The sequence below is a fragment of the Diadema antillarum genome, unplaced genomic scaffold, assembly GCF_040938485.1.
Source record: "Diadema antillarum isolate AM-2024a unplaced genomic scaffold, OU_Dant_1.0 scf00000039, whole genome shotgun sequence".
NCBI lineage: Eukaryota > Metazoa > Echinodermata > Echinoidea > Diadematoida > Diadematidae > Diadema > Diadema antillarum.
The window spans coordinates 2,022,501-2,046,328 of NW_027270928.1; the positions used below are offsets into that span (position 1 = coordinate 2,022,501).

Here is a 23,828-nt window from a genome sequence, read left to right on the forward strand (position 1 = left end):
AACATGCAATTGTGTATGCACCATAACAACATGGTGCATTAACTCGACATTTACAACTACGCAAAAACTATCAATATATATCACTTTTGTACAAATATTCAACTCATAAATATATTCATTAATATCCTTTCCTGCAGCATCACTATACACCAAACAATATCTCACCTACATATCCCAATTTATAATGATCTTCCAATATATATCAGTTTTGATGTCAGTTTGGGCTTAGGAAGAGGGAAACATAGTAAATGGAATTAGTGTCAAACCAGAAATTTTTGTGTGCATGAAACTTTCCAAATTTCCTGAGGAGCCATCAGGATTTGCGAAAGTAAAATGCTCGCAAGAGGTCTTGTTTACACAATGCATTGAATGCCAGTGGCAACTCGTGAAAGTTTCATGCCACCAACGTTTCTGGTTTTACGGTAATGGTCTAGCTATCAACTTAATGTCAGGTTTTAATTGAAAAAGATAATAAAATGTTGTGATATATCAGGAGTGTGAGTGTCTGTCGTGTATTTTGAGATCATACTGCCTTGCTTGTCTTTCTAGCTGGTATGGCAAGTCTGCATAATTTAATCACTCACGCGGTCTTTTATGAACTGATTGATTAATGGATAATGGAGGAGCGGAAGGTGCGAGTGTAGTGCAGTGCACTTTATTTGGCTGCTCCTTTCACAGGATTGCTTGTCGTGTGTTTTATGGGCAAAGTGGTGATACATCTCAAGCAACATATCACTTTCTCCATATTTTCTTGTGAACAAATTGACTTTTTTAGAGTATAAGAGTATGATTTTTTAAAATCTATGATATCTGCCCTCTCTTATTTGATGCTTGATACTTGGTGAGGTGAGTCCCTCTTGTGGCTGCAAGAAGCTGTACTCATGAATATGGCAGATGAAAATACAATGACAAATTAGGAGTAAATGCACAATTGATTAGCATACAACATATCTACATGTCATTCATGGTGTGTCACAATTCTATCCACCACTGAGTGTAGAATGAGCTACATTGTAGATGCTTACAGAATCCTATGGATACATGTGTAGATGTGTGATGTGATAATTTTAAAAGACATGGCTTTCAACGGGTTAAATAAGATTGGTATGATAGAGTGAAAAGAAACAATAAGTTTAAATATGAATAAAAGAGAGTGTGATTGAAATCACATAAGTACAGCTTATGAAGTGATTATATTTTTTGCTTAAAAGGACTCCTAGCAACTTTCATACTGAGATGTTTGTTGAATTCCCTTCTTGAAAATTAATTAAAAAGGACTTGTTTCATATATGTCAAATCATATTCAAGTTGTACTGAGTAAAGAATTGTGATGTATAAGGATGTTGTTGTACAGATGTGTTTGTGACCAATATCACTGCCTTCATTGTAAAAACATAAAAGTTTCCATGATTCAAACATATTTCTTTTATCTGATTTCAGTTAAACTTTATGATATCCTGTTTGTTTGATGTAATTCACTTCATTAAGCCCAACTTTGCAAACCTTGTGAAATTAGAAACAAAGAATTCCAAGGAAGAACAGCTGCATTTTGTTATTTCAGCTGAACTTGTGCAATCCCTTGATTCAGCCACATATTTGTAATCACTCACTTTCTATGTACCCCTCTCTTGATCTCATGATGTAATTCTGAACCAAGAAGAAATGAAGAAAAGAAGGATACAATCAAGGAGCTAAAACAAAAACAACATACTCATCACACAAATACAATTGTATGTTCATATTCTTTGAGAGCTCTTCAATCCTTTGATGGGTTTTTGTTATCTTGTTTGATTTTGCATATCAACATGGTCGAGAACATAATTATTGAACTTCCTGCTTTCAGTCATATTGTGTAATTTTATTTCCGTATTCAAACTGCCAGAAACTCAAGTCAATATTTGACATAGATATTTTCCCTTTTTCTTGATTGCCAGCAAGTTTTGATTGCCAGTATACTAGACTGTATACTGCGGATTTGTATCTGGCCAAATACTCTCTTACCCAGGGTATACTGACCTGAAGATAAAAGATGAAATATGGTGCCAATTTCCTTGGTGGTATCTGTCTGAAATTTAGACTCGATGTCCGATAATTGCCCTGTGCACTTGCATGGTCATGTGCTTTAAATAAAATTGTGAGCTCCAGCCATCCCAAGTATAGTTCAAAATCAGCTGTTGAACAGGCCCTGGCTGGTACTCATTTGCCAAAAGTCCCCAAGAAACAAGTTTGAACCACCCCGAGGTGTCTGATTCTATCAGTGGCTCTATCGACGCCTCAGCTGTCGCAGGGCAGTGGGTCGAGAGCAGACTGTGCGGTCAAATCAAATTGGATCAGATCTGAATGGTACTAATCTAAGTGTCAGCTGTGCAAGCTTGTCCCTCAGGCTTTGATTTCTCCCAGATAGTCGACATTGAAGTTGAGAGGACTCAGAAGACAAAGCACCAAGGAGAGTGTGTGTCCTCTTGCTCCCTCACTGATTGGGGTGGCTTGTTTACACTTTCTTCCCCTTCATCACAGTAATGAAGTGTGTGTATAAGGAGAGCCATTCTCACACATCTGGTAAATTAAAGTAAGTTCTCAGACTTCGAGATATTTTGCTCTGTTTTTTTTTTCAAAGTTGTTACAAAAAAAATGTTGTGAAAACTCTGAAATGCAAGTGACAAATTATCTTGATAGTCCTCAATCACTGTGAAAAGCCAGTTTTAGATTTTGAATTTGGTAGAATTAAATCTCATGAGGTTTTGTTGTCATGATATCTAATACTTCAATTTGGCCTATCTTGCATCTTTACCTCCTTCTGTTCATTTACATATGTTCTCCTCCCAGGTTTCTATGAACTGTAAACTTGCGTATTAAAATAGGGGTATACAGCATCAAATAATATGTTTGTTGGCACACAGTGCTTATAGTGGCATACATTTTAGAAGCAATGATAATTGCTGCAGTTTTTGTGATATAGCATGAACAGATGAGTAAATTTCAAAGTTTGATCTTTATGGTATTTGCAAGTGAAAATGGCTATATTTATGGCTTTAGAGAAAATGATAATTAAAGAGTTAGCATGCAGTATGATTGTTGATAAGCTGTACTAATCTAACTATCTCATTAAAAATTTAAGCTTAGGACTAGTGAACCCTCTGAAATCAGATGGCTAGCCTTAAAATAGACTGAAATATCAATTACGATTAAGATATGACATTCATACTTATCTGTCATCAAAGATGTTTGATGTTTACTGGGTACAAATTATAAACATGGTATCACATGGAGACAAACTCTCAGAAATTATATCAAAGATTATGTTTCATGTAATTTATGTCAACTGGGAGTATAAATTCAGACTCTAGATGTTGCTGACTTTTGAGATTACATGTTAATTATCCTCTGGAATTGAAATATTGCAATTCCCCAAATCCCACTTGTAAGAGTGGCCTGAAGTACCCAAGACATATTCTGAGATAGCTTGTCTAGAGTACGTTTTTAATGACTAACACATGCCAATATTAAACATGGGATTTGATGAATCCACCTTAAGAAATGTTTGCCACAATCATCACAACAATTGTCAGAAATCAGCTACTTTTCCTTGAATTTGGCTATGAATATTTTTCCATGGGATAATGCTCTGTCAGTAAGACTAAAGTTATGAAAACAACAACTTTGGTTTGTGCTTTAAAAAATATGTATTTTTAAGCCATTTTTGCTGATGCTGTGGATTCACATAGTAGATTGTGCGTGTGTGTGTGTGTGTGTGTGTGTGTGTGTGTGTGTGTGTGTGTGTGTGTGTGTGTGTGTGTGTGTTTGGGTGTATGGATTAGATAATCGCCAAGGTCTTCCAGTGAGATAGGATAGCTTTTTCTGATAGAATAGAGACATTGGTTATCCTCTTGAATAGGAGGATATTATTATTAGTCTGAAATTTGTCAGTGTAGTACCTACACGCACTGTCACAAAATTAATGTCAGATGATATTTGATGAAGACCTGAATGGGAAATGGTATGTTAGGTTGGTTGGGAGTTTTCCTTTCAACAGAAGGAGGACAGTCATGTAGGTATTATAGTGATATGAGACAGAGCATCAAACTGCTTCACTGGTGATTTTTATCAGAGTTGTTGAGCAAAAAAAGAAAATGCAAAAAAGGGTAGGTAGATTTAGAAGTGGTTTTGTTTCTATCTTGTGTGAACCATGAAGGAGACTTACCCTTTGTTTCTCCCCTCCGAACTTCCTCTTCCTGAAGATCTCTCGCGGTTTTATGGTCACTGGCTGCATGACCTCGCAGACTAAAAATACAAAGATGGAGAAGGAAAGGCACGAGTATTGGTGGGCACGCTTTGTTTAGCCTGTGCAGACAAGATATGAAATTTCCGTGTATTTCTTCATGAGATATTTGAAGATGTTTGGCTGTTGATATCACTCCCTTTCCTAGGTGTGCCCCAGAGGAAACGTAAATCTTGCTCCCTTTTTTTTTTCACTCTCTTTCTCTCTTTTTCCTGCCCCATGTTTGATTGATTACCGTCGGTAGAGCAACTTTAGTTACATTCACATGACTTTTGTAAGCTTTGAAGATTTGATTGTCGATGATTAGCTGCAGTGTAGTAGTAAACTATTACACCCATCCACATGATTACCTAATCTTAAAGGCTGAATTTTTGAGTGAGAGTTCCACTCGTTAATCAAACCACAGAACTGGAAGAAATATATACACGCAGTGCTAGCGATATGAACCTGGTAATATGCGATGATATTAGTAGTAGTGTGCAATGCGCACTGGAGGTATACCCAGAAGATGAGGGGGAATAGGGTCCACAGAATTGTCATGGTAACTGTTAAAGGGGAAATCCAGTTCAAATATAAGTTAGTATGATTTAAAAAGAAAGTAAAATCTTAAAATTTCAACATTAAAAATTTGACTGAAATCGGATGAATAATGAGGAAGTTATGACATTTTGCAGTTTTGCTAATTTCTGCAAAACAGATCTTATACAGTGGATTTGAATATACAAATGAGTGAGCTAACCATGCAATAACCTCACAATTTTCCATTGATCATGTACAAAAAAAAAAAAAGAAAAACGACGAAAATTCAATGTTTCTGTCATTGAAGTCTTAAACATGATGTTATTCCTGGTTGAATAACTTCAGAATAGTGATCAGTTAGATATACCAGGATTTGAGCCTCGGGCATAATTGCGTTTAAATAAAAAACTGGAAATTTCAAAATTTTATGTGCAAACTATATTGCAAGTTCTGAGGGGATGACATGCTCACTTTGCCATTTGCATATTCATATTGACCGATCAAGAACTGTTTCCTGAAAATTTAGCGAAACTTCAAAAATGTCATAACTTCCTTATTTTTCACCCGATTTCGATCATAATTTTACCATTGAACACGTAATATTTTACTCTTTCTTATCAGACTAATGTATATTTGGACTGGATTTCTCCTTTAAGTTTGTTGATTATCATGTCCACATAACACTAAACTACAATTGGGGACCCCCATGGCTTGTGGATAGAGTGTAATTCCTAAGAAATCTTGTGATTCAACAAATCTTTAAGATTGCTAACTTTTGAGTGCATTTGCACAGGTCTTGACTACAGGCTAATCATAAAAAAAAGAGTGCAAATCAAAGTTATTCTTCATGTTTAGGAACATCATGTGAATGTAAATTTTAGAGCCACAATGTGATATCTCAAAACTGCTGACATACTGGGAAAAAGAAATCTTTCAGATCTTTTGTATACAAGTAATTGATCGAAACATATCAAATATATTGGAAATCTTAAACTTCCCATTTATCTTATGTTTTGATGTAAAAGTATGTTTGGAAAAAGCATTCTCACGTAATTGACATAATAGTTGCCAGCATTTAAAGTCACATCTGTTCTAAATTGTGCACACCAGGAAACAATTCAAACAAAATCTGCAAAAATCTGGCTAGATGGAAAATGACCGGCACAAATTTAGGCAGACTAGACAAGGATCACACATTTATCCTCTGGTTGCAAACAAACACAAGAGAAATCTTTATACTAACTGGACTTCCAAAACATTGATTATGCAGTGAATTTCTTTTATAGCATTTATGTCCACACATGTCAAATTTCATTTTGTCATGAATTTTTTTCAATTTGTTCAGGCAGGTTCTCTAAACTATTTTTGGTAAAATATTACAAATTTCAAAATGGAAGTCAAGCAGAAGCTTCCTGATGCAGATATAAGGAGGAAAAACAGTTCCCTGAGCTTCATGAGCTTTATAGCATGTCAGTTTTAACAAAGCATACATACTGTGATGCTTGTCCATGTTTGATAATGGGGCTTTAAGGAAAATCAGTGTAAAAGGCTGTTAGAATTCCTTCCCATCTCAATGAATTCCTGTAGAATGGCTACCTTACATGTAAGGCATGCACTAGTAACAGGGATAAATTCTTTGAAAATGTGATGATTGTCACAGTCATTTTAATATAAATGTCACCACAACATTCATCCCGTCCAGAGTGTCTTCTTTGAAATAACTCTCATGCCAACTTATGATAGGTTTTGAAACGTCTGACTACCAGTCTTTTTTTCTTCATTTTCCACTCTCCATCTCTTCTTTTCTCTTAAGTGCCTTTCCTCTTATTGCTATTTCCTGCTCTCTTTCTCTGCCCATTTTTAATGGAATGTGTAACGTGACAAGTTTTCATGTTTGAGTTTTCTATTTTTTTCCCACTGTCTGAGCAAGTGGCTTAGCAATGCACTGCACACAACTAAAGCTTCTACCAACAATAACCTTTATTGCTATCTGCACACTCTGTATGGCTGGAGAGAGATTTCAAAACATTGAGTTAAAGGGATCGTAAAGTTTTGGTTGGGGCCCAACTTCAGGTTTCTAAAATTTTTGTTGAGATAATGAGAAACCTCTAATGAAATGTGAAAAAACGTGTAATTCCAAGAAGGATTCAATGTTTATTTGATGGAAATTGGTTTTGATATGGCTGAGATATCCAAAACAGAGCGATCTTAATAAAAAATGGGACCCACCTTTTATTGCAATTGCTTTGTGTTATTTTGTTTTTGGATGTCTCGGCCATTCCAAACCTGATTTTCATCAAATAAGCTCATTGCAAATCATCACAGCAAATTTGACACAAAGTTAGAAGAATTGCACTCTGGTGTGCCATATTTCTTCTGATGTGCAGGGCTGATTTTAGCAAAGTTTCCAAACGATTTTTGCTGAAATGTTACCATTTTTCTAATTTTGCAATATTGCCATCAATGTGAAGTACTTCTCCGCTATTTGCGATAGTACTAGTTGGTGATTTAAAAACAAAACAAAAGATCAAGGCTCCATTTTATAGAAAGTTTGTAAGATACTGACTCTTTCTGCTGTGTCATGGTAATGGCAAGATTACTGCTCCCTGATGGGCTATTTGTCTAGAAAAAGTTGCTATTCTCACAAGCATTGCTACTGTAACAATTTTTATGAAATGAGACCAAAGACTGACTATGTTGCAATCAATAGTTTTTCATTTGTCTCTTCCATGCAGTGTTTTATTTATTCCCAAACTCTTAATGCTCTCGTATTGTCTTTTTTTCTTCAACATTTCTTGATCAGTTCATCTGTGTTTCTATTTCGTTTTTCTGCCTGTTGCTCTAGCTATCATTTTCCTGTTTGACCATGGAAATATGGAGTAGGGCTCATGCATCTATGGATGATGCGTCAGGGGGCAGCATTTCTTGTTGTCACCACCAGGCCTCGCGGTGTGGTATTGTGTTGGTGTGTAATTAATGCATTCTTGGGGTCAGGGATATAGCTTGCTCTGATATGATCGCAGCATCTGGTATTCAGCAACGAAAGACTTCGTCCGTTCAGCGGTTCTCTCCGCATCGGTGTCAGTAACAGATATCACCATCGTATTCCCCCACCTACTCTCTGCCATTATCCCAGAAATAACTGACAGCTGATAAGATGGTCAAGATCTCTACTTCCAAAGCTTTAAGGTTGAAGGATCCTGTGTTCAAAAATTAAAAGAGAGCTAACAATTTCAATGACCCCTTGTCCTTTGAAAAGGGCATAAGTTGCCCTGATGTAGGGTATCTCAAAGAATTATACATGCACGTGTAAGCTGATATATACTGAAAGTATTAAATACCAAAACTAGGCTACATTCATTAAGATGTTAAGTCAGAGTCCAAGCATTCATTGTATACCTGGTCATCATAGCAGAAATGTACTCTCTGAATATGCAAGATGTACTGTAAAAGTGGATATTTTCATGCGAGTAATTTTTTTTTGCACTTGGCCGGGTAAGATGAATTTCACGTGTTTTTAATTCAGTGGAATTTAATTCTGTCTTTTTCCTTCTCACTCAAACAAGTGAGAGTGACAATAAGTAGAAATTTGTCATATTAGGGTCACTAGATTACCAAAGTCTCAGTAGAAATCGCTCATATAAAATAAAGTGGCTAGCACACTTATTAGGGAAAGTTGCAGATACTGTAATAAAATCCAAGCAAGAAATCTATGAATATTGAATCAAAATTGACTACCATATTTGCGGGTGTATTGACATGTGTAGGAAATTTGTTGCCAGACAAATAACAGAAAGTTGCAACCATATGAATGTCAGTCAGTCAGCCAACACGACTTTTAATAGGATCGTGGAAATAGCTGTCTGGGTCACATGGCGGGTAGCTGCTTACCTGTGACACTTTCATGGTGAGAGTTTGATATAACTCAGACTTTTTCACATCCCTTGCTTTGATATAACTGTCATTATTAAAACCAACTTTCTATCAGACATGAATTTTATTTCCATTAAAAGTCACTTATTGAGAATGCCTTCCTCCATGCACTTACAGTAATTTCTGCATAATATTTGTATGGGTCATGACCTGTTGTCATAAGGATATATATCGTTGGTGGAAGGGGGGGGGACTTTGATACATTTATGGCAGGTTATCGCAAGGTCAAGTGACTAGCCATGTGAGAGGTTGCTTTGATCTGCTTCACCGATTACCCACCAGGAGCTAGAAAGGAGTTCATGAAGAAAGGGCTTTTTACACTTGTAAATTTTTGCTTAGTCCCGTACCAACGGTGGGGCTAAGGAGGGGGGGGGGGGGGGCCTTAGCCCCACCGTTGGTACGGGACTATCCTTAGCCCACTTTCTGTTTACACTCATTTTTGCCAAAGTGGGCTAGCCCCACCGATAATCCCGTACTGTCTGGCCGCCCTGCAAAATAGCAGGGTTAGCACCGCAATTGCAGTGCCAAGCAAGTGAGTGTAAACAAAACGAAAAACTAATCCTGGGCTAAGCGACGGAGACGAAGTCCGACCCTCCTGACCGATCAGAAACGAGGTAGTGCTGCCGGTGCATGCGTGTATGTGTATAGTACACAGCGTAATCATGAATATTCATGTGGTTTGGAAAGAACTGGACTAAGAAATACGAGTGTAAAAAGGTCAATTTTCTCCTTAGCCCCGGACAAGAGCTTAGTACGGGACTATAATTGTCGAGTGTAAAAAGCTGAAAAAATTGGTACGGGACTGACGATAGTCCTGGGTCAGAGAAAGTACGGGGTTAAGAAACACAAGTGTAAAACGGGCTGAAGTGTTGTCCCAGTCCCGAGGTGAATTTCCAGATGTAGGATAATGTTAAGTGATATTTGATAGGGCAACCTTATTTGCAGCTTCAACATCATAATATTTTAATTATACAATTGATGTATATCATATACAGGGCTCAACATTTGTGGTGGCTTGCGGGCCTGGGGCCACTATGAATTGATGACGGGCCACTAAATTTCCCAAAACATTATTAACCTGTTGAGGACGGACTGATTTTGCTACAACACGCATTTCCCATAGACACTTGCCCGAGTGTACTCGGGACTCGTCCTCAACGGGTTAATTGTTGGTGGCCCAATCGAGCAGCTAAAATTCAAAATGGATTGTTGTGTTTCTCCTTTTTTCGGGCCACCAAAATTGCAAATTATATTATTTTAGTGGCCCAAAATGACCATAAAAGAAAAAGAGATAGTGTGGTGATCGAGCCTTGTCATAAGTACATGTATAATGGGAAGTTGGCATGTTTATGAATGAGTTTATAGTATTTTTAAGCACAGCTAATGAAAAGAAAAAGCAACTGTAGAATGACTGAATACATCTTCCTTCATAGACTTACCTACCTTGCCTGATTTTTTATCCATCTAATAAGTCACAATTAACTTGCCAAATTATTCTCTTTGGCATCCAATCAGAATACCACCCTCTCCTCCCCCTTCTAAACATATTTTAATGATATATTATAAAGTCAGACAAACCCAAACAGGTGCAACAATGCACAGCCCAATGTAAAGACCATTGAGATAATGCTTTAAGTTGATTAGATGATACAGCCAGTATTATTCATGGACAGTGTAGTATTGAGATGTCTGTGTTAACGTATGAAGAAAGTACAGCATCAGTGTGCAAACTATTCAACAAAATAGAGGAAATATTGTTGAAAAAAGAATATGGTCATGATGCCAATTCCAGTAAAGACTGCAGTCTAGGAATACAGAGGTCTTTACCCTGCAAAAAGTGATAAGATTTTCAATTGAATCAGTAACATATCATTCATTTCATAGTTGTTTTTTTCAAGAAGGCTTAGTGAAGATTTTAGAATTGTTTTCAGAATTATTTTTAGTCTCAACTGTGTTTGAATCATGTTTGTTTATCATATACCACTATTTTCATGCACTTCAAAATCCGTACTTGCTGCACACGTTCATGTTTCAGGTCTTACGTAATTACCTAAATTTGTTTAATCTTATTTTCTCCTCTGCTCTGCCTGTTGAGACAGTTCTTGCTGCTGTAGCAAGGCATTTCTGCCTTAGGTTAGACTGCAGACAGCTGGATGCCCTGTCTCTGTGTGCCTCTAATGACTGTCGGGCCAATTAGGTTAGGGTGTTAATTCATTAAGTGCCTCGATGTTGAAAAGGGTGATCCACACCATGCTAGCTCAGAGCACAAGGTGTGGTGAGATGTCTCGTCTGACAGGCACAGTCTGGTAAAGCAAGGCTCTCTCTATTTCTCACCAAGATGTACGCTTCATGGATCACCCCTTTCCCCTCTTTAGACCTTGTCATGCGAGTATGATGTCATTAATTATGGAAGAAGTCCAATGAAAAAGGCTGATGATGTTTTTGATCCCTGCCATCAAGTTTTGATGAAGACATTCAAAACCACTGGAACCATACTCTTATTATTAATTACAAAACGGCATTAGCCTGTGAAAAACAAGTATGTGTTAAAAATTCTCTGAGGGGAAATATGTTTTGCTTGTGTTATTCATGCTCTAAATAAATTGTATGATATTACCCATGAGACCTCACAGTCACATGACTTGGAATTTCATTTTAGTTGTGGTGCGTCAAATGAATATTAGATGAATCAGTGTTATACAAATGGTCCGACCTTTCTTATTTGTTCTCTAATTTTGCTGCTTTCTTCTTTACTGTTTTTATTTCATCGTCATTCTAGAATGTAAGTTGATGTAAACCCTCTCCTCTATGTAAGAGCTTTAAGTTTATGACGTTCTATTGAATTTCTTAAGTCTAGACAGAAGTATTTCAGAAGGATCAAAGAGCATGAGATCCCATGCTTATGTTGTGCAATTCTAAACTGTAAATTCATTATTTAAAAAAAGAATGACAAACTTATGACTTTGCCACAATACTACTGACTTTGACCCCTTCTTCCAAGAATTACTTATATTTATAATCTCATGGTGTTTTGTTGCGTCTATGTGTTTGAGTAATGTCAATGCCAAATGGCTGTAGAACATACCCAGCCATCAGGAAATGTACAAGTATAATGTTTCAGTATGGGTGCCTTGGTCATGATGCAATAATAGTCTAAATAGTCTGTAAAACTGTGCAGTGTATGGTCAAGTGGTCAGGCCCAAAGTTGAATTTCACATCAATGTTAACTCATGATGCATGCCCATGGAGAAACAACCTGTTGCAAATCAACGACATTGTTAATTGACAGGTTTAAAATTTGAACTATATCTGATGCATTACATTGCAAAATAGACCTAGATTTTAAACAAGAATGAATACAGGTAGATATTACAAATGATTCATCTCATATTGTGTTTAATTTGTATACAAGTCTCTTACAGGTCCTTTAGAAAACAAGGTTGCACATGATTGTAAGCTGAAGCTGTGTAGTCTCCAAGAGTGGGTATATGTTGTATTTCACTGCAGAAAAAGAAATCAACTGACTGTATTATTCCTGTTATAGGAATTTCTATATAACCTAATGTGGAAAGGATATAATTTTGTATTTTTATGAGGCCGTGACAGCTAGAAAAGGACCTTAACTCTGACACCTATGAAAATAGTATACACCTACACAAAATTATTTGCAAGTCCGTTCTTCTTCCAATTTTTAAAGGAAAAATTGTCCCATGACTTCTAGGAATTTTAGAACCTCACTTTGAACAGATCATCACTCATAGACCTCAAAACAAATTGGTGAGATTGTTATCCTAAGTCAACACAGGCTTCAGACATCAATCCATAACCAACAAATGGAAATAAACTTAGTTTAGCTCAGTATCACACTAAATTCCCTGAGAAATTCACCATGATGATGTCACTTGAGATATTCTGATGCCTGCGACCTTCTGTAAATATCAAATTCATCTTTCTCCGTTCATTGGATAATCATAGGCTAAGTAGCTGGCGACATCATGGTTGAAAGTAGTCCTAGGTGAAACAGGATACAAACAATGTTATTCAAGTAAAATTTGTCTGCTGGAAAGGGGCAGTAAAATAATTCCACTGGCTGAAACTAAAGATGATGATAATGGTACTAATCATTTCGAAAAGTACTTACAGGCTCTGACATGACTTCTGGTAAAAACTTGAAAATTAAGATTCTTGGAAAGTAGTTGGAAGTAGTTTTAAATCATTGTCATAATAGACATTGTAGCAGTTGTGATGATTATAAAGACAGTGATGATATTAACAATGCTGATTATATTCTTGAAAAAAAATGTAGTCATCATTATAATGATGAATATGAAAAATGAAGATTTTAATAAAATGCTGATAATCCAAGGATTTTGTGAATGCAGTATATGGAAAGGAAAGGATTTGTTGAGCTGTTTTGAAATTATTCAGTGCTTATTAAATCTGATGCATCATGTTATTATTCCAGATCAAGACAGAATCATTCTGTGGTACAGGACATTTTTCTCAGATGCTTTAAATCAAAATGAAATATTAATTTCAAGCATATAGGCCTAGGCCTGAAAAAGTAACCAGAATGAAATTGATTTTTTTTTCACCACTTATGTAGTTTAAATGCTGGCTCTCTTCTTTTTGTGCACACACAAGCTGACAGCTTTCTTGTGACTCAATAGGTGTTTAAGAGATCTAAGTTAAGTGATCCAGAAACATGAAAGTGAATGTAATGGCATATGTACTCACAGACACTGTTCATCTTTTTTGGGCAGGAGGTAAATTGCACTTACTATGGGTTAAAAGATTTTTTACCAAAATTTTGAGGGTTTCCAGACTTATAGAAGATCTTGTTTCAATGACATTTCTGAAATGCATGTGTTACAGTTATGGAGTGTTCAGACTTCTCACTAACTGCTTCCCACAAATTATAATCCATTCAGCCATGTCACAATTTTAGCAATTACAAGTCCCCCATAGGCACCCCAGCCCCCCCCCCCCAAAAAAAAAAAAATTGATTGAAAAGGACTCGAGTCTACAATTGTCCAAATCATACTTTAGAAAAGTGTGAGAAGTTAGGGTAAGATGAACTTGACTAAGCGTTCATATGGACTAAAAAAAAATAACCTTTTGAGCATGAAAGGCATTCCTGACCATGTTTACAAACAAGTTTTGTTGCTGAAAGTGTGAAACCCCCTGTTGGCCACTCATGCCTGCCTGTCTCCCCCATTTGTTCCCTCCATGGCTCTCCTCTAGTCCCCCACTCATCCACACTAATCCTCTTTTCCTCCCCTCCCTCGTCCCTCTTACATCACTCCCCCTCTCATCCCATCGTCGGTGGTACCTGACATCGAGCTGTCCTACGATAAATTTCTTCTTCCTCTCCTCGACTCATCTTTCATTGGCGCTCACATCCACTTATGCTGTCACACCACATTATCTTGTCCTATTCATGTCATCTTTTTTCTTTCACCTTTTAATAATAAAAAAAAAAATCACTCATAGACATTTCATGTATATGTCATATCACGACCCTGAATTTTTAATTCAACCACACCCTCTTTTGTCTCTTAAAACATGTATGTTGTCACGCTTCATTTTTTGTACAGGTTTAATGAGGCTTATTTTCTTTCATAAGCTGATCTATCTCATTGATAGTTTCATCTGTCTTCATTTCCACACCTAATTCTTATGTTGTTCTCTATTACACTACAGCACTTTGAAGTTATCTCAGTCTTCTTTTTTTAAATATTTAATGGTGTATTGTAGAGGTAAATCATATCTTTTCTATTGAGATGGAGTGATTAAATTTGATTTCTGTAATTTTCAAGCCCAGACTAATTTACTGTTACCCACCGCTTTATACTCTTTAAAGAGAAAATCTACCCCAAGAATAATTGATTTCAAAAGAAAGGAAAAAATATTTCCTACAGAATGATACAAAAATGGCAAGAATTGAATGGCAAATTAGAAAGATATTACATTTTGGAATTTCAAATATTTTTGTAAAAACATTACTTGACCAGTCCTGATGAATATTCAAATATGATGCCATAACCTCACAATTTTTCATGTATGTTATATATGAAATTCAGAAAATTGTTATTTTTAGATAATTCAAGTAAAAGCATGCTCCCATACCAAGATATATTGGAGTTAGCATTTGTTATTTTTTATTTTGAGTGGTTTTAAGGCAAGTTTTATGTTTTTAAGAAGAAGAAATTATGAAAGCATGACATCATAAACATGCTTAGTTGAATATTCATAAGGACTGGTCAAGAAATGTTATTTGAAAAATATGTGAAATTTCAAAATGTCATATCTTCCTTATTTCATATCCGATTTTTATAATTTTTGTATTGTTCTGTAGGGAACATTTTTCTCTTTCTTTTGGGTTTATCTATTTTTGCGGTGGATTTTCTCTTTAAGCAATTTTTGCTCATCATTTCATTGCTTTTTGCTAATACAGTCAAATATTTGCTACTGTGTGAAGACTGTGATTTGCTTCAGTCCATTTTTCCACTTTAAACACCTAGACCTACATACTAATCCTCATTCACACCAAATTCAAATGCCCTCTCTATTTGTATTTGCTCATCTCCATCTCCTTCAAGCCTCTTGAAGTCTTATCATACTGAAGTGACATCCACCGTAATTATTATCACCCCATCTACCCTACCCTTCTACCCTGACTCCCACACCTACCCCCAACCCCATCTACCCCACTGCATGCCATAGTAGCAGGCAGGAATCCCTCTCTTTTTCAAACGTACGTACCCCCTAGCTGCCACAGTTCACTGCTCCTAGTGTGTGAATGTGCGTTTAATCCTTGCCCTGTCTCGACTCACTTCACAGTATCCCCTAGCTCTCTCATACACCGCCTCTTCTGACTCATCTCTCTTCTTTCTCCCTTCGGCCTCCCAGTCTTGTGACCAGCGGGCTTGCCCTCCTTTAGCCACCGCTGCTGGCTGGCCACTGGATATCTCCGGAACCAGACTAGCTTGGGGGCTCTCTGCTTCTTGCTTCTGCCCTGTCTCACTGGATGTATTACACCTGGAATATTTATCCCCACTGGATCAAAATCACGGAGTAGATAGCGACTTCTAGCTTCATCTCTGATATTCAAGGTGAGTTCAAATTTCAGTATAATTGATTTCCAGTTATGCCCATTTTTTTCCAGATTGAATTTGTTTATGAATCTCAGATGGTTGTGTAGCTCGAATGTGTGCTCTTTATGACACAGATAAGAGAAAGAATGAAGACAGAACATTGTGTTGAACAGATTCAGTATTCCCTGTTACTTGCCAAGCTATACAGAAAGTCAAATGTTTTAGCAAAGTTGGAAAGTATAAGCAAAATTGAGATGGTGTTAATGTCAGAAAGTTTGCAGCCATCTGGATTTTGTGACCTTGAAGAGCTTGCAGAGGAATCTTTGTTATATGTGCAAATGTCCAAAAGTATGATTATATTTGAAATCAAACAATGAAATCAGCATCCCCCATTAGGTGCATTGAATTACCATGGTATATCAAGTACAAATGGTAATTTGTTGATACCATTCTCAATGGTAAAAGATCACAGTAATAGATATGATAATTTACTTGGTACTGTTCTCATTCATGAAATACCGTAATATTTCTAGTAAGCACTGGGCATGCACATATACTATATCTCCTACTGGGAGAAGAGAAATATGCTGATGTTATGGGTGGTATTTCTTGACACAATTCACCTTAAAATCTTGTGTTTGTATTTTGTGCAATGTGTGAATTATCACCCTAAATACCATAATATTTCACGATGTATTTTGTTGTGTATTTGTGATGTATCTGCATTTATTTTATGAATTGCCAAGCGAAATACCACAGTTAAGTTTTTTTTATCATCATGAGTGCACCTATTCTGTAAGAATTTATGCAATGAATGCTTTCTTTAATGTGTCCATAGAACTCAGTAAAACAGTGAAATTTGATAATCCCTTCACTCAAATGAGTATAATGTGCAAAGGATATTACAAGAGTGTGACTGAAGGATCATTTTAGACTCCCAATGATGACCATGGTATTGACTTTACTATGCACAAAGTTTGAATGATCATAAGTTTAGTCAGAATATGTCTTCTTTTATTGAAATTGTCAATGATATTTATTATGGCTTGCTTAATTTAGTTCCTGCTGTGAAAATTTATGTACAGGACCTATCATCTTTCTTTAACCCCTTGCTTCCTAAAGCATGCTGGGTTCTGAAAAATCAGTAGTAAATTGAAATGTGAAAGGGAACAGGTCAACTGGGCTTTAATGTCCTGGACATCCTATGACGTGTCCGAGGTCATCTCTAGGATTAATTGACCAGTCAGAGCCCAGTCATAAGCTATCCTTAGTTTGCGCTTGATCTATTTTCTGCAGGAAAGTGTTAAAATCTTCTCTTGCTTGAATGGTTCTGTTAAGAGAGAGCTTATTCTGAGGATGAAGGAATATTATGTGGAGAATTAGTCACATTGTGGTAAAGTTGATGTGGCTGTTTGGATGCCAGTAAATCGCCTTACATTGTATTGTGTGGGCCAATCGAACATGCACTACTAGCTCAGCTGATTTGACAAATAACATTGCATAGTATTCCATTTCCCCCTCATAATATGACTTTTCCTTCATTTAAGAAAGGAACCAATTCAAATGAACTATCATCTTGTTGAACTTTGCTGTCTTTACTTGCTGAGACTCCTCATTAGATTTTTTTTTCATTGTTTTTATTTTTTAGTGGGGAGGATGAGGTGTATGAATGCAGTATTTCTATTTAAACAAAAAAAAAGAAGAAGAAAGAAATGTTACCCTCTGTCTGGTGACTTTTCTGGGCAATTTCTTCTCAACAGATATTGTGTTCCATGTTTCCATACTGATTTCTGTAAGGATATATATATATATTTTTTTTCTTTCTTTCTTTTTTATTGACTGTCTTCTGAAAGGCTCTGTGATGTTAACTCAATCAAATTCCATTTTCTGTCTGTTCGTGTTTATCTAATATTGATGCATCTGCATGCTGCATTAGTCATTACCCAGCAGATCTAAGCTCAGAAAGTTCAGAAGATTGAACCCATGTTTACCCACTCTACCCCATTTCTGACATTGGTGTTGCATTGAAATATGCAGACTAAAAAGGTAAACGGTCTTATCCTAGCTGCCAGAACAATATGCAGGGTTTGGCATGTTTGTGAGGAGAGGGAGTTGAAGGTAGGTTCACTTTGAAAATTAACTGTAAGTAAAAAAAGACAAAAAGACAATACCTTTTGTAGAAATTGTAATGTAGTTTATCTTAGGACACAACTCCTGAAGATTTCTCTATTCTATACTCTGTGGAAGACACTGTGTCAGTCCCCATAAGCTTGTAGCTATTGCTATCAACTTAAAATGACTTCTGACGATCTCTTTCTTTGCCTCCAGAAACTTATGTTAAGTGTACAAGCCTATCAGATACTGTGAGTGATTAAACCAGCAATACTCGAGTAATACCATCCCAATTATCATGGGAGAATCTTATCATTGGCTTGCATGCGAAGTGATATATCACTCCATTTTCTTCTCTTTTTTTTCAGATATAACTTTTAAGCGCAGAATGATTTCTTTTCTAATCAACTCTGTGCTTTGAAGTCAGTCTTGACACTTAAAATGAGAAAGGAGAGAACAAAGGTATTAATAATAGATAACCAAAATTAATCATTTTCAAGACCCTCTTTTAAGATTACCCCATACAATACAGTCATGTACATTGTCTGAACTAGTAGGAAAGTAATAGGAAAAGGAGTCATATCTTCTTCTGGAAAGAAGTTTTCATTTGGGAGCATTCAAAATTATTTGATACCACTACCAGTTTCAATGTTGTTTCCTCTTTTGCCTTCAGAATCCGATGTTGTGATAAAACTTGATAGTGACGCCTTAAAGATTGGCTTTCGAATGCTGCAGGCATCTTCCAGTAATACAAGACAGATGCCCATAATGATGTTGTGTCAATACTGGGAGAGTGACGTGAATGTTGCGACATACAGACCAGATTAAGAAATTGCCCGCAACACAGAGGATGTTTTTCTATGTCTCCTCTTCCTTCCAATGGGAGATAGATTCTCCATGATGTGTTTTAAATGGGGACAACAACCTTGAGAATGTTTCCGTGATGTAATGCACACCTGTGCACACAAATCTAGAGAGAGCTGTCAGCGATTATCATGCTGCTCTTAATGACTCGCAGAACACATGCTTAATGTGCAATTATTGCATCGTCGAGTGTCTTCGGCAATCGGAAGAAAGTTGGCATTAAGGCCATCTTCCTCATTATTCAATGGGGCACTATCAGGTTACATTAAATGTGGTCCGTTCTCATCGAGCAATAACACAGCATTAAAGGGAAATTAAAAGGGAAGTTTACATGTGGATTGAGTGAATGATTCTGCAGTATCAGTAGACCATATCAGTGAAAGTTTGAGAAAAATAAGACAATCCATTTAAAAGTTATGAATTTCAAAAATATTGGTGCAGCCATCGCTTGTTGAAAAGACTGTAACAATTTGTGATAGAAGATATGAAGAATGATATAAGAAAATAAAGAAAATTCAGCATATTTTCATTTTTCAAGCATAATGAAAGAACACTTACCTTCAGCATATGCCAATAACAAGTAACAATGTGTCCTTTTCATTAAAAAAAAAATGTTTGTGAACATTTTGTGTTTTATTTCCCTTTTAGACATTGGATGTGTGGGCTTTCCATTTAAAATGGTTGAAAAGTTGTGAAGTTCGATATGTAGCAATTTTCTAGAGAGAAGTACCTTGTATAACAACACCCTGGCCAGCTTGCTGTGCATTTCATGTGTGCCTGTGGAGTATTGGATAGAAGTCATGACTTGTGGCAAATATCACAACTTTTCTGCAGTAGGCATTCTCATTACAAACTTTCATGCAGTTCAAAAGTTACAAAAATTACACTCCAGTGTGCATCTTGCAGGGTCTAGTAATTGTTACAGTTGCCTAGCAAATTTTCCCCAAATGTTTCAGTTTTTCACTGGCAATGTGAATGGCCCAGAGGTTGGCATCTCCAGGAGACTGCTGGCTGTAGACACAGGTGCCAAGCTGGATGACGTCGTCTTTGGTATTCTTTGCTTGCTATTCATCACACAGTCTTCTCCAATCTTCCTTCAATGAGAAAGGAGAGTGAGGGGAAGAGAAAACACCAAACCACACCAACTGAAAAAAGTTGTTTTTGGAGAACAAGAACAGATCTTACAAACTAGAATTGAGCAGAAGCATGGTTTAATCTTTCTTGTGATTAGAAAAGTTGTGAAATGGACTGGAATCTTGTACCGAAGTTAATTTATGTGTAGAACAGCAGGAAATAGAAACAAAAACAAAGATAGGGAATGAAAAAAAATGGAGAAATATGTTTTGCCGACCAAAGCAAACAGAAGTTATGAAAGAAAAAAAATTTCTGAGAGTGAATATCAGGGAAAGGGAGTAATAAAGAAGGGAGAAAGATGGATAGAGAGAGAGAGAGAGAGAGGGGGGGGGGGACTTGGGAGGGATAAACTTCACAGACTGTGATGAATGTAGAGTTCCTTACAGCAGACCTCTTGAAAGGATGTAATCTGCACTTAACAAATAACAGTTAAGTCCCCTGATAGGGGATCAATATGCTATTAAAGGGGTGCTGAACTCTTGAGATCCGGTGCTGTAAAATAAGAGTACACATACACAGCGTTTGACATTAGTGCCCTCGGTTAGCACCTGCATTAAGTGCAAAGTACATCAACAAAGGTTATTGGTGACCACTTACCCATAGCAGTTTCCTTATTGGCATTTAGACACGAAAGCAAAACACTTAAGAGATTAGAGTTGTGACGTTTGTTGAATCACTTTCCCTTATGCACAGTACTTGCAAATGATTTGTTAATGCTATTTCATATTAGTTTTTTCTTGACTGTTAAATTTATGTTGGTCATCATGTTGAAATGTTGAACTTTGCCAGTGTAATTGCATCACTCATCTAATAAAGTGAAAAAACACACCATTTCGGTTGTGTTAAAATAGATAATCAAGTCAACCCCAAATAGCATAGAGTATGTTTCATCCGCCTGGACAAATATAGAAAATGAAAGGTATGGCATGTAAGATCTTCAAATTTTCAAAATTGAAACTGGTATGCTTAATATCATCTATCTAGTGTACTTCACAAAACTGCAAGAATAGAGACAGAAGTGGGTTAGATTTGAAAGTGTTTCAGTTTCTGAGTGTTCAACTTGAGATTTTAGTTTGCCCTACCAATTCTTAAGTATCTCACCACTCAATTATATCTGTGCTTTGAGTAGGACCTCTTAGTAGGATTCCCAAGAAATTATTTTATGATGGAGCTGGCATTTGAACATCATGGACTAGTTGTGGAAAATTTCTTTTAATTCTTACTAATGAATGATTCATTAAGAATTTAATCTTTGTAGTGTAAACTTGCAGCAAATTGATTTCATCAACTGTTGTGAGTTCTTCTGTTGTAATGCCCAAAAACCATTTTCAGCTGAAACATAGTGTGATAGATTGTCAGAAAAGAGAGGACTGGAGCACACTAGATCTATCTCTTAGATGGATCAAGCGAGGTAATCTTGTCAAAGTTGTGAAGAGAGGAGGTTTCTGTTCCAGCTTTGTGATACCAGGCAAGTGACGTGAGCTCATCGGCACTGTCTGCACGGGAGCCATGTAAGTGCAATCTATTTGTGCCTAAGTCTCCTGGGAATGTTTGCACAGTGGTGTAGTCATTCAATGCATTGGTATAGAGGGAGCCTGCCGAGGTACTGTGGAAGCGTGTTTGTCTTCATCCTGTTTTATGAGATTATATTGATTCCCCATATACAAGAAGGCGAAAACATTATGGAGTGTTTGTATTTTTAGGAAGAGTAACTTAAAGTCACTCGTAATGCTACTTGTACAATGCAAAACAATGTACACAGCAACATACACACCTTCACTTCTCATAGTTTCCTGGTATTAGCAGCAGGTAATTGGTATTTGAGAGGCAAATTAATCTCCATGTGGCTTACAAGCTGATGTGGTTTACCTGATGTTTCATGGACTCAAAGAGATGTCTATTTTGGTTCATTAAACTTGACATTGGTAGGCCTATCCACTGTGAGTGATTAGACAGTCTATTGCCCAGGGAGATTTGCAGTGGTACTGGAGCGATGAGTCAATTAGAACATCCTTGCATTATACAAATGCACATTAGTCCTTGCTTAAAAGGGGATACTCCTATTTCTGACACAACTACTTCAACATCTAAATTAGTTGTTTGTTATTGGCAACAAATGCTCTTGTGTTTTTAAGGTGTGATAAGTGGATCAAAGCCTGCATTTTACAGAGATACTATTGATCAAAAAGTTGTTATTATTCTAAACTCAATCATTTTTTTCTGGTTGACTAAATGATACACTCAACTCTATCTCTTTGAAATATGTGTGCAATAGGTTTGAGGTATGAAACAAAATGAAGAGCATGTTAAAAAAAAAAAAATTATCGTGAATTGCCTACAGTACAGAAAGGGAGTTACGCATAGTTTTCTGAACATGAAAGTTTCCATGTCAAACACATTTCTGACTCCATCTCAGTGATATTGTGATAAATTGCAAGCCCTGAAGCAAGAAGAGTATTACTGATTAAAAAGAAAAGTATAAAAATTGTGTTTTGTTCACAAACATTAGTTTGATATTTTTATAACGACTGCTTGTCCAAAATTTAAATTTTCTGTTTTATAATTATATAAATATATTTTTTTCTTTTTCAAATTTTGAGCTACTATTTTATTTACATGTATCATCGCCTGCCCATAAACTTTAAAGCCAAAGTTCGTGAAAGTGTTTTTATTTGGTGGCCAGTTTTTGTGATGTTTCTTTTGGAAGTTTTTGGAAATGAAGTCAGACAGCTTGTGTATCTTTTTAGAAAGCTTAGATTCTGTGACATATAGTCAGAGGTCCAAAATCAGAGAATATATGTCAGGTGATATCAGGTTATTTGTGGTGATATCACATTTGATTCCCCACATTATTTTTTTCCAGTGAAATTTGATAAATACCAAACTGTGATAACAGTAAAATGATTGATAATGTCAGTACATTATTATGATCTTGATAGAAAATAAAGTAACTGTAATCAGTGACAGAGATTGAGAAAATTTATATATTACCTACTCATAAAACTGAAGGTAGGCATAAAATATTTGTACAACAAAGTTTTCTCTTATATCATTTGAATGACAGATCTTAGGAATGACCTTTCCCGGGTTGCTATATTTAGTCAGATTTTCATCACCAATCAGCCACATCACTGAAGAAGGTTAAATCCAATTAAGATACCTGTCATACCCACCAAAAAATGAAGGGTGTGTTGTTTGTCAACACTGTGCATGCCTCATGTTTCCATTCATGACCTGATTAATCTACCTAAGGTGAGTAATACTAGAGTGATTCCTTCCTCTCCACTCTGTTCAGTGCTTCAATCCCTCCCTCCTTCCTTCCCCCTTCCCTCCCCTTCCCCCTCTCCATTTTTCTCCATACTCCACCCCTCCCTCTTTCTCTCCTTCTTTCTACCTCTTTCCCTCTCTTATTTTTAATTTCTCTCTATCTCCTCCTCTTCCATCTCTTATTAGATTTTAAACCACTGATATTAACCCTTTGAACAAAGCGATATCCAAATACTTTCTAGACCTTGTATCTAAAAAATCATGAGTTTTCAGGAGATTCAAAAAAGAAATGTTTTTTTTTAACAACATTTTCACAAAATCACATTGTTGATGTCATATAATGTAAAAACTTGTTTATTGGATTACTCTGATAATTGTTTTGTTTTAAAACTCAAATCAGTATTTTTGATATTCAAAATTCCATCAGTTTTTTTTTTTTATAAGGACAATGGAGATAAATTTCTTGTCACCACAAGGACAATGTTCAAGTTCAAGTTCAAGTTCGAATTTATTCGTTTTTCCACAATAAAGTAATATAAACATAAATCTCATTTTCTTGAGTGACAAAAACAATGCATGTAAATTCGTACAAAGAAAACAACAATAATGGGAAAAACTAACAG

The 23,828-nt window shown here is 36.3% G+C and overlaps 1 long non-coding RNA gene across 1 annotated transcript in view; it reads left to right on the forward strand.

The window, feature by feature from the left end:
• LOC139711142 (uncharacterized) overlaps window positions 1-23,828 on the forward strand; it is a 108,204-nt gene that overhangs the window by 24,711 nt on the left and 59,665 nt on the right. Inside the window, exon 2 of the long non-coding RNA XR_011709497.1 lies at window positions 15,644-15,846. This is a non-coding gene — a long non-coding RNA (uncharacterized lncRNA). The remainder of the gene's footprint in view (window positions 1-15,643; window positions 15,847-23,828) is intronic.